General features: G+C 39.6%; 1 protein-coding gene across 1 annotated transcript in view; it reads left to right on the forward strand.

Moving 5' to 3' along the window:
• The window catches only part of LOC149805062 (N-acetylgalactosaminyltransferase 7-like), an 88,595-nt gene that overhangs the window by 5,614 nt on the left and 69,750 nt on the right, over window positions 1–13,231 (forward strand). The gene's annotated exons all lie outside the window — the stretch shown is intronic.

The raw sequence follows: 13,231 nt of genomic DNA on the forward strand, positions 1-13,231 counted from the left end.
TACAGTATCTTTCATACAACACCAAGTGCCTAATACATTTTTGTAAAAGTTTTCATTAAAAAAGTTAAAAGAATGTGTGAATAGAAAGGGAATATGTAATCAGTTAAAAACTACAGAAGTCTTTTATTCTGAGTCGGGGGGAAAGAATTCTCTGGAATTGCATTCCTTACTATTATTGCTTCATCAGCATTAACTGTTTTGTCACAAACAATCCCATTGGCAATGTTATGTAGACCGGTATCTTGTGTAAACAGAGTCTTCTTCTCTAGGAAGCTTATTAACTTAAGTGTCTTTATCTCCTTTGAATACATTCTCCAGTCACATTACATTAGGAATATTAGCCTGCTACCTCACGAATCCAGCCCTACTAAAAGATGAAAAATCATCTTTCCCTGTCTAGATCAATAGACCAAGGGCAATAACTCTTGCCCATTACCTCACCTTATCACCAGCAAGTGTCACTAGTTTTTAGCTAGAGACTGTTGTACAGACCACACATTATACAAATCATCCTTCAACAATCCAGCCATTTTTGTGTTCCTATGGGCCCATCCAACATTCATTTTTGATTTATTATGCAGATTTTTCAATCTGCTGCAGGTTGTATGTGTTATTTTACAATTACCCTTACTTTTTACTGATTTTGTCACATTTGTGGACTTATCTTTTAAGACCACCATTCCACCACACAATCATTGACCTTATACAAGGTCATTATGAGTTAGCTTACCTTTGACATTGTTTGCTTACCCCATTCATTATGGAACTCTTTTTAAAGAAATTTTGAAGTGCTGCTTGATATTTATGCTTAGTTTATTCGTTTTTCATGCTGTTTTGATAGAACTTTGGTACAATTATTAATTAAGCATTGTTCATAAGTTCATAAAAGGGCCATAGGTTTCTGATACAACACTTTCACTGCCCTGTTAGTTACGACAGTGTTTTACTGAGTTAGTAATTTCAGTAATTACTAGTTTTCTGCTTTAATTTGTGTTTTTGTGTTGTTTCAGCAGAATTTCAGCTTAAATGTTTTATTTGCAACTTCAGAGCATGGAAGTCTACTATGACTCATGTTTTGTTTATAATATGTGTACACTGTCTATGATATGCAGCAGTCTGAGCTTCCTTGTTAGGTAATTAGTCATATACTGATTTTCCAACTTATGCTAGTTGCTAGTTATTGACATGCTAATTTGCTAATCTATGGTTTATTTTCTCTTGTGTCGTTTCTGGAGAAATGTTTACTATATGCATGAAATGCACGTTCAGAGCAATCATCCTTTTGGCATCGTAGGAAACGAAAGGCAGAATAAATCAAGGAAGGCAACCTACAGTTCATTGTTGGTGATACCGATTCATTGGAGATTATTCCTCAGTTTTAGGTAGCCTCACTGCATTTCTGAGCATGGCCTTCAGGCCTGTAAGTCAGGGCACATGGGGTTCATGCCAGATGTGTTAGTTCCAACACTTAATACTGCTATACTGTTACCAGCCAACTCTGGCATTCCAGCTGACACCAGCCATCGCCGCATAGGGTCCTTTTTGTTGAAATGGTCCAGTCAAATAGTTGATATGGGAATCTTTGTGATAGATCCTTCCATCTAGCAATGCCATCTGCATCTTATCATTACTGTCCCAGAGATTTCAATGAGAATTCTGTCCATTCAGCCAGGCCTTTGGTGTGGCTAGTAGCGTTGCTTGCCAGACCATTTTATGTATCACCAGCATCTGAGCTGACCACATGCCATTCACACCAGATCCATTGGATCTAATGTATATTAAAACTAGGGCTGTACCGAACATTTGCTTCATATTCACTTTGGGGCTGAATAGTGGGCCAAATAGCTATTCGGTTGTCAAATACCGAATAGTAGCGGTTGGACTGAATACGAATAGTGGTCACGTGACATCTGTTTCTGCATATGCGGCTGCTACAGTGAGTGGACTGAAGTAACTCTCATTAACATAATATATGCTGTGGTTGCAGCCAGGCGTTGTCTACTGCCTGGACCGCGGTATCGCAGTATCAGTAGTCTCATTCTTTGTGTAAAGTGACTTAACGTTCAGCATTTGAGGCTTGAGCAGGTCAATTGTTAGTTAAACTTATTAGTTAATTTTACATTAAATTCAACTTACAGTTGGTTAGTTCGGTGATGGATAAGCGAAGTCCAATTTGGAATTTTTCAAGATTTGCGACAATGAAACAAAAGCAATGTGCCAGTTGTGCAACGCAGTCATTTCTCGTGGCAGTGGTTCAGTGAAGTCATTCACAACAACTCCGCTGAATAACCGTTTGTCGTGCAAACACCTGGACGAGTACAAACAGGTCATAAACCAGAAAGCAGCAGTATCAGCCTTGGCAAGTTCGACATTTGGCATTCAGCAGATGGGAAGGACTCAGCAAACACTAAGCGACATCATTAACAAGAAAAAGAAGTGGTCTATCGACAGCCCAGAGGCGCAGAAAGTACACTGGGCCATCGGAGAAATGATTGCCGTTGACATCCAGCCATACCCAGTTGTTGATGATTGTGGCTTTAAAGAACTGATACTTGAATCAAGATATGTGTTATCAAGCCGCAAATTCTTCAGTGAAAAAAATCATACCTGAGATGTATGATACATTGAGAGGTCATGTCCAGGCTGTCATGAGCGAACCAAATTTTTTTGTGTCTAACTACAGATACTTGGACAGCGCAGACAATGACAACATCTTTCATGAGCTTAACGGCACATTGGATCAATGACAAATTTGCACGCCAAGCTGCTGTCCTTCATTGTCAAAAGTTTGATGGACAGCACACTGGAACTCGACTAGCTGATGCTCTGCTGGACATGATGAATCGCTGGAATATTGAAAAATTGTCCATTTGGTCATACGTGATGGAGGTACCAACATGGTGAAAGCGATACGTGATGCAGATCTTCCCAGCGTCAGTTGTTTTGCCAACACACTGCAGCTGGCTCTGCATAATGCTATTCTGACACAGCCATATGTTGCTGACTTGATAACACTCTCATGAAAGATTGTGGGACATTTTCGACACTCTTCAAGTGCTACCTCGAGCCTTCATGCCATTCAAGAACAACTCAGAGTGCCAAACCATCAGTTACATCAGGATGTACAGACCAGATGGAATTCGATGTACCAGATGCTGGATAGTTTGATAGAGCAAAAGAGAGCTGTGTCTGTGTATGTCGCTGAATGTGACGAGAAGTACAAGGCGCTATCCATGACAACAAGCCAGTGGGCTTTAGCAAGAAGAATTGTTGCAGTTCTGCAGCTGTTTGAACAACTGACCCATGAAATAAGCTGCAGCAATTCCTGTTTTTCAGTGATCCTACCAGCTGTTCAGGCTATTTTGTTGTATCTTCAGAAAAATGCTTCTGATGAGGGCATCAAGAAGACAGTCAGCGAACTGAGAGCATCATTAACAAGGAGATTTTTGGGCTTGTATGAAAATAGCATGTATGCGGTGTCAGCTGGCTTGGATCCATGCTTCAAACTACTTTTTTTGACCACTGTGCAGCAAGTACAAGCCAAGACATACATTATGACTGCTACATTACTATGCCAGCCAACATCATCTACAACTACAGTCCAGCTGTCTGAAGTTTTCCTGCAGCTGACGAACAACTGCCAGCATAAAACAGAAAAAGGACAACTTTTGGACCTCATGGGATCAGTTGCAGCCTGTTGAGGCACAGAACAACGACATGTCTGTTACCATAGAAACAGAAGTGAACAATTACCTGGCAGATCCGTGTATTCCAAGAAACACTGACCCATTGGATTGGTGGAAAATAAACATGTCAAGATTTCCCACCTTGTGTCACACTGCAAAGTGCTACCTTTCTGTACCACCTACGAGCGTACCAAGCTAATTTCTTTAGTACAGCTGGTGATACCTTCAGTGAAACGAGAAGCTGCCTTAATGCTGACAACATGGAACGATTGGTGTTTTTGAAAGCTAACGCAGCATTCATGTGTTAACTGAACTGTAAGTGGCAATTTCTAAGTTTAGTTAAATTATTTCCATTCCTAATTTACACAGACTGGCAGAAGGGTGCAAAAATTACATGCAGTTAACTGTTTACTTTTAGTTTATGTATTAAATTTACTGAACTGAAACTTTTGCTTACATTTGAAATTTTGAATGTTGTCGGTAGACCTTTTTGTACACTGTTCATATTCATATTCATATTCGGCCAAATAGTTGGTCCAATTATTCGTATTCGGCCAAATAGTGATAATTACCTATTCGGTACAGCCCTAATTAAAACTGCACCATCGCCAGCTGTCCAGCCATTCCAACATGGGCACCTTTAAATCAAATTGATCCAGCCAACTATGATTTTGGGGATCTTCGTGACAGATATGCCCATCCAACGGTACCATTGGCAACAGGCCCTTTCTATGATGGAGATTACAGTGAGAAATCTAGCCAAGCCTTTGTAGGTGAATGTACTGGTGATAGCCAGGTCATCTTCTGTACCAGTCGCCAGGCAAACCAGCGAGCATTACCAGCAGTACTGAACTTCCATATGTTCACTGTTTGTACACAAAGGAGAGCTAGTGACATTTTTATAGGGATGGAATTGTATCTTCATACCAACTCATATGCATTCTCTAGCGCTGCAAATAGACCTGGTTGGGCCTTGATGCACATTGGGTGTGACGGAACTTCTTCAAATCCATCATCCTTCACATCTTACTCAGATCTGACCATGGAACATATTGAAATCTAGCTTTAAAGCCATCATTGAGGACATTTTTAGGGTATTGTCTGCTTCAGAATGTCCTCCACCCTTACTGCTGCTCTAGAGAATCGGTAGATCTCGATGAGGAGTTAGAGATGAACTTAAGGCAACATATGCTTTCAGAACTGATCTCCCAGCACTTGACAAGAATGTAGTAGCTGTTTATATGTACATTCAGCTGTTTTATAGGCTGAACAAATCTGCTCCATGACCATCAGGGCTGGTTTGGGATGTCATTGCAGACACCCAGCAATAACCACGCTTGGGAGGTGCTGGCCAGGATTGCTAGGGTCAATGACAAGGGTTGCTCACCATACCATGGCCAATACTTTGACAGGTTCAGCCAATCTTCTCTTGATAAGATGTGTTGCATGTCGGCAATCCACATCTATTTAACCTTATCATACCCTTCCTTTTGGGACAACCCTGTTACAGTCACCTTTGCTTTGGAGGAAGAATAGAGGAAGTTTGGAGGCAGACAGCTCAGAAACTGCCCATCCATCTCACTGCTCAACCCACACAGGTGTTTGGAACCACTCAGTCCCTGTCAATGTGAAGGGATGTTAAGAGGCCGCAGGACAGGAATCTTCTCAGTCATATGTGCACCAACTTCATTTCCTGGGAAGTAATTATACGAGGTCATAGGAAGCCAATTTTTTAACTCACTGAATCTCCCTATTCCTTCAGAATGGGCAGGGAGGGGCGGTGATCCTCATCACTCAGAGGGGCTTCAGGTTTCATTCATCAACAATCCCCTCTTCCCTCTTCTTCTCCCCTCTTTACAGTCAAATCAGGGAAAGGATGCCTTTCTTCAACAGGAAATATAGTTGCTCATCATACAAACAAGAGGTGGTGGAGCTTGTACAAAGGCCACAGTCGCCAGGGTTTTACTCAAGGCTGTTTCTTTCATGGAAAGCAACAGCAAGTTGAGACCTGCCATTGACCAAAGTTACCTTAACCATTTGAAGATGGAGATGCTGAATTCAATCCACCTCTTTGTTCGATGGCCAAGTATGCCATCAGTCTCAATCTGACCGACACATATTCTTCACATCCCTATCCACCCATGTCATGAACATTTTCTCTTATTTTCTTACTGCGACACATTTTATCAGTTAATCATTCTTCCCTTTGGCCTCATCCTCAGCCCCTGGGTATTTACTCAGATTATGGATTATGTTGGCTCCCAGTTCCAGTCAACTTCATCTACAATGACAGCTGTGTACCCAGACAACATTCAACAGAAACATACGGTAAGTTCTATCCTACTCCAAGGCAGGAAAGATCTTTCTCTCCTGGATCATCTAGACTTTTTAGTGAAATGGAAAAGTCAGACCTCCGTCCATCCCAGAACTTGGTCCATCTGGGTATGGAGTTCCAAGCCAACTGTAATCTGGTACAGCTTTTTTGTTCATGTTGTTCATGTTATCAGAATCAGTCAAACTCATTGAGTCATTTCCAACATGACTAGGATTTCAGCGAGAGAGTTCTTGCAACTTCTCAGTTTATTCAATGCGGCAGCGACGTGATCCTGCTTGGCTGTCTTTTTTATGGAGACCTTGCCAGCACAATTGCGCCCCTTTTCAAGACCCCTTGATCAAACATTCATAATCAGCCCTGAGATTTGATCATTTTTGCATGAATGGGGGCATTCCAGGTCGGCTGACCATGGGAATCCAGCTGGAGAAACCCCAAGCAGAAATAATGGTAGGTACTGACACCAGTGTGCACAGTGGGGGTGCCCTACTATTGCCAACCTTTACTACTGTCAGTGAAACGTGGGAGCAAGGGGAACAGCCTCTACACATCAGCATCCTAGAAATGAAGGCTGTCATCAATGCCTTTCACTTTTGAAAAGATCGACTCGGATGCGAAAATGGTTCTCATTAGGTCCGATAACTCTGTGGTGGTGACCTATCTCCACAAACAGGGAAGCACCAGATCACCTGACCTGTTTGTTCTGATTTGGCATTTTCTATGCTGGTGCAATAATTCCCATATCAACATGCGAATCAGACACAATCCAGAAGTGGTCAGGTCCTTCACATAGAATGGTCTCTCCATCAGTTGGTCTTCACTCTACACTTTGGGGGTGTCCAGTGATTTACCTCTTGGCGACAAGGTTGAATCACAAGCTATCCACCTTCATCTCTCCAGTTTCAGACCCAAAATCTTGGGCTATGGATGCACTCTCAATCATTTGGGAGGGATTGTGGTTATTTGCCTTCCCCCGATGGGGCTGAGTCCAAAAATAATCCAGAAGTTATGGCTATAGAATGGCAAGATGATTCTGATAGCCTCTCTCAGATGGGACAAGCCCTAGGTCACTGATCTACTTGTTCTAGTGATAGATATGCCCAAGAAGATTCTGCCCAACCTGAATCTTCTCCAGCATCCACGGTCACTGATGGTCCTTCCCTGCCTGGAATGTCCTCTTATACACACTCGACTCTTACCAGGGCAGCCTTGCAGAATGAACAATTCAAACTTTTGATTGTGTAGAGAATCTTGAAAGCAAGAAGACCCTCCACTCTGAAGGCTTACTAGGGAAAGTGGTGTGTTTTCAGGATGCCATACCAACATTGTCCCTCTGCTTGCCTCAGACCCCCAACTGGTTAACTTTTTCTCTGGCTCTGTGTGGAGAAACAATTGAGCCCAAATCTTTACCAAAGGCTAACAACCCATGATATTGGACACATTCTGGCATCATGGGCAGGATATAGACCTGTCTGATCTTTCAGACAATTTTGGTCTCAATTGACCAATATCTCTCATTTTGTCTCCAAATGGAACCACTCCTTGATTTTAACATGGCTTGATTTGAATCCATTTGAACATCTAGCCTATACTTCACTAAAGTCACTATCATCCAAGTTGTTTTTCCTGATAGCTTTAGGTTCTGCATTCAGGATAAGAGAGCTGCATGCCCTTTACATTAGCCTGAACTCTACTCTGTTCAGTTCGGAGGTTCTCGTGACATAATCAGGCTTCGTAGGCCAAAATAAGTTACCGTCTGTTGGTAATCAGAGTCGTCACTCGCTATCTTCCATAGACAGGCTGAGAACTGCAGCCATGCTAGATCCTGTTCACGCTCTCAGGCATTAATTTGAAGAGCACATAGACAAATAGGGCATGCACAAATGCCTCTTCCTTCCAGTGTGAGCTGGAACACAGGACATCATGCCTCAAGCCCTTTCTTCATGGCTGAAGTGGGCCATACATTTGGTGTACTCTTACATCTCACCAGATTAGAGTCACCTCATGTAGATTACTGCTTAGACATTTTGAGCAATCTCGGAGTCTTGCATTTGAATGCAATGTTCTGACCAGTGATACAATAGAAGCTGTTGGCTGGCATGCACTCAACCTTCTCGAGCTTCCGTCTCAGAGATTTGGCATTGCAGAGGCAACCTTGAATCTAGTATGTCCAGTGGCAGCGGCACAAACAGCCAACAGACCCAGCTGGATCAATGGACACAACCTGTTAGCTTCGCTGGATCTGCTGGTGAAATTTTATAGGTAAGAAGAATTCAGTTATCATCTTCTTAACCGTATGTTAGGGTCACAGGTCAAGAGACTCCAGACTGTGCTGCCTATGTAATTAGGAGAGCAGGTTATTGTTTGCATGGGGGAATTCAACTGTTCTCCCTAGAAAGATACCTGAGGAAGAGGTTGGATGCTCAGCATTCCCTCCTTCTATTATTTTCCTAATGTAATGTGATTGGGGAACATATTCTTAGGAGAAAGCAAATTTTTATGTAAATTGTTTCTATGAGAATACTTAACCAATCACAATACTTAAACACCTTCCCATCCACCCCGCCATGTGAGCATCCTCGTTAGTATCTTGTTCAGCTAAAATCTGGCAACACCTACTGGTGCTAAAGGGAGCTAATGGACAAGAGTTATTGTCCTTCTCTTTTATATAGACAGGAAAAGACAAATTTTCATCTTTCAGTAGGGCTGGATTCGCAAGGCAGCAGGCTGATATTCCTAATGTAATATGATTGGGGAATATATTCAGAGGAGAAATATAATTGACTGAAGAATTTGCTTTTGCCTCTTTTAAACCAGGTTTTTATTGTGTCACTTATTTGATTTCTTGTTCCTTTAAATACCTGCATGGATTTATTTACTTCTGCAAAAGTAGGTATAGATGATACCTAAACAAGCCTCTAAATTTCAGTCATTTCCCTTTCTCTGGTTAGACCTCTTGTTTTAACATTTCTCATCAGTACCTGCTCACTAACCAAATCTAAAGAAAAGTCCTCCCTAGAAACAGCCACTTCTAATGACACGAAAGCCCTCATTGACACTATGCATGTTTTCTATCCACAATTTGACAGTTCTGCTTTCTTGCCTACATTCTGCATCTTCTAATTTATTTAATGAATTCTTTGGCCAGAAATTAGAGAATCTTCCAAGCTGGTTTCATGGTTCATGTTTTAGATTTCTCCAGTGGTTATCATGTCTTGGTCAACATTCTTTCTTTCTACATTCTCTGCTTGATTATTTTTTTTATACTATTTTCCTCTTGAAATTTTCCATGTCAGAATTGGTGTTACTGTCAGTCTTCATCAGTTCCAGATTCATTGTCTTTTGCAATTTGATGATCCACATTGTGTAGAAGCACCTTGAAAATATCATGTGTCCATGAGAAAACGTATTTGAATACCTCTTGTCATGGCCTTTCCTTCCATAAAATTTACTAAGGTATGGTCCATATTTTTGCCTATGACTTGTACAAAATGCTGTTGTGCATATCCAGGTAATCCAATACAATGAGAAACTGCTGCTCTATTTTCATACCTTTTTGCACTTCTGCATAAGAACAGCACAATCCTTGGTTGTGCAAACTTTCAGTTAGAAACTTTGAGTCAGATTGATGGTGTTTAGAACCTTGAGCCAAAGTGACTGGTGGTTAGAAACTTTGAGTCAAATTGATGGTGCTTAGAAACCTTGAGCCAGAGTGATGGTGTGATTCATAACCTTGAGCCAAAGTGATGGCGATTAGAAACCTTGAGCCAAGTAATGGTGATTGGAAACCTTGAGCCAGAGTGATTGCACAACTGAATGCAGAATTTAATTTGTAGTGGGACTGTCAAAACATGTGGACTTACTGTTGGCAATGGAGCCTGTCCGAGAGGTACTGTTTGATGTCTGCATTTTTAAGAAATCAATTTCCTTCCATGGGACTGTGGGAGACTTTTCATATGTGAATCAGTACAGCCTTCCAACTTGAAAACAACTGGTTTCATTTCTGTTGCAATTTGTCCTTTTTCAAACCACAATTTTGACTGGACTATATCAGATGTATTCTGATTTCATTCTTTTACATGGGATACCATTTTCTGTGGATTTTGTATTGTTTTAAAAAACCAGTGTTAAGGACCCAACAAACAAAGAGCCACATATGATGCAGACCCTCACCCCCCAATTTTCTTACTCATACATTCCTAGTGACTCAGTTCTTTAATATTTCAGGTTCATTGCTGTAATAAAGTATTATCATTGACATGTGTTGGTGTTATTGTATAACCACTTTCTGGATGAATAGAAATATCAAGCATTTTAAATTGGTTTAGTGCACATGTATTTACTGCCTTAAATCAGCTTGTATTGTGATATCAGTAAGGAGAGAAAAAGAAAAGAAAAAGTACTTAAGTATTGCTATTATTGAAAATTAAAGAACTAATAAACTAAAAGCTCTCAGAAGATAAGTTATAATGTTTATTTAAATAATCCTTCTTTCAAATGAAACTTCTGTTGAAAATACTTGTATGGAAAAATGTCATTTTATTATTTTGAATTCTGTGTGATTGAAGATTTACCCAGTTGTGAGCCATCCCAATGAAGAATCTACTTAAAGCATAGATAAATGCAAACATTTATACTTTTAATAACATGTAGAAAACTTTTCTGTTAAAATTTAAATCCTTCTGCAAAGTTCATACAAGCATGTTTTGCTTTCTTTTAACATGTACCAATTCTAAAAAAAAATTAATAAATATTTCTTGAAGCACATGTAGGAACTAAACATGTATATACAATACAGAACAGTATGTAAGTTTCCACTTCATTCTTTTTTGTACAAAACCTCTGAATACAGTTGTGACAATCTCTCAAAGTCATGCATAATTAGGTTTTATCTCGAACCTTTTTGCACGACCGTTGATTATCCTTTAGCATGAATCAGCTGAGTGTTGATGTTTTAAGGTCCTCTGATACATTGTATTGACATCAGTGTCTTTCTTTTAACTCATGCTTTCCATTACCTGTTCTACATATGAGTTGTACAAGTGATTTCATTTGTTTTTTGTTTTACTGCCAAGTCTAGTTTGATTTCAGTTGTTTTTTGTAATTGCCTGTAATTAGCCACTGTGGTATTTTGTGTCAGATATTGGATTGTTAACAAACTATAGCATATCTATAATTACCCATATCTCTAATTAGTCACTGTTGTAATCAGTAACAAATATTATACATCAAAGGTCTGAACAAATTTTTCATATTTGACCAGTCAGAGGCATGCACCCCTCCCCTCCCCTTTCCACCTTCATCTTATCTTGGTAAGTGAACTGAAATAAAATACATGTGTGTGTGTGTGTGTGTGTGTGTGTGTGTGTGTGTGTATATATATATATATATATATATATATATATATATATATATATATATATAACTTGGAGTTCAGGACTCCTATTTTGGGAAAAACAGGAGTCCCACCAGCAAAGGTCGCAGTCCCCTACCAAAAGTATAATGGGTATACCTGAAGTCACTAAATTTTCAGATGAGTAGAACCAGTGATTGCAATGGAATTTCATTTTCTAACTTCTTTACACCATTGACATATTGCTCTTGTTTGTCCATTAGAGTGAGGGTGAATTATGTCAGGCCAAGGAAAGGTTTTATTCCAAGCACTAAGCTAGGCATCACACATAGTGTTCCATGTGAAAATATCAGTGCTAGCAACTTCTAGCACTCTGTTGAATCTCATTCCAATCTTTGTCGATTCACCATTTAACCCCAAAATACTTATCCAAATTTGCAAACAGCATTTTGTCTAACTCTCAACATGTTTTGATTTCGAGGTCATATGCACTACTTATTCGGCTACACTTGGAAACAAACACATTAATGAAAACTAAAGTTGTGCATTTGATGTACTCTTATACACAAGTACATCACTGGGTTTTTCTGCCTCAGAATTCAGCCATTGTAAATATCAGCACATTTTCCCACCACTCTGCAGCTAGTCAAGGGTTTGAACTTGCAGCCAAGCTATTGGGTCTTGTTCTTCAGATGTACCATTACAATGGCAGCATGTACATCTGAGGGTTTTTCAGCCACTGAATTTACTCATTGTAAATATCAGTACAGCTAAAATGATCAGTTGATCAACACATTTTCCCACTCAGCAGATCATTGAAGCAGGACTGGCAAGCCCTTGAATTTGCCATCCAGCAAATGTGTGCATATGGAGGACTCCTGTGTAAGTGTTTTTCCGCGTCCCAGGTAAAAAATTTGGGTCCAAATACGCATGATTAAGTATTCCCAAGACCTCTGAGATTATATATATATTTTTTATTTTTGTTTTTCAATGCAGTCCTCAGCTTTGATCACTTAGATATACATGGACTATTTGAAACTGTACTGCTAAAATAGCTACATCACAACATGTCTTGAAGTTACATGCTGCTGGTCAATAACATGGGAACATAAATATTTATGTTGTAGGGTTGAAATCATTTACATTTGCACAGAAACTTTATACTACCAGATTCTGTTGCACATTAAGTACAAAGCCGTAGTTATCATAAAAAATTATTATTTAAATTTGGATTATTTCACTTTTTCTCTCTTTAGTCTATTTGAAAATGACAACTGTTTATTGGGGATCATTCTTTAGCCCTTGAAATCAAATGGTCTACTCCCAAACTTGGTTGAGCCATGGAACTGTAGAATCTCCAGTTTGAAGTTATGGCAGTTTCACACTTGATGCAATTACATTTATTGTCTTTTCAAAAGTTCACAGAGTTAAGTGATAATTCTTGTCAATGCTTGACAGTATTTTACTTTTGGAATTAACCAGCCAAGAAAACTCAAAGAGGTCATTTGCTTGATTGATTGATATTTACTTTCTTACTCATTGTCACTTTATTACTTGTATTTGAAACAAAGCAGCAATGCTGACAGTGTAAAGTGAAGATTCTGTTGGATGCCTGACAACATGCATAGCAGTATGTGATTATTTAGTCTTGGTAGTATATACCTTAATCTGCTTGTTGCTGGATTTGTCAAGTTCTATATCTGAAAAATAATAAGATAACTGGAGTATTTTGCAAACTGTCAACACCTCATTACCATCAGACATGTCCGGCATATGCTCTTCATGTTAGTAGACATGAAAGACGGCAATACACTTCATGCTGAGTCAACAGTGTTATTCTATTTGGATTTGTTCTTCTTG

The sequence above is a fragment of the Sinohyriopsis cumingii genome, chromosome 2 (genome assembly GCF_028554795.1).
Source record: "Sinohyriopsis cumingii isolate HCF-2022 chromosome 2, ASM2855479v2, whole genome shotgun sequence".
NCBI classification, from domain to species: domain Eukaryota; kingdom Metazoa; phylum Mollusca; class Bivalvia; order Unionida; family Unionidae; genus Sinohyriopsis; species Sinohyriopsis cumingii.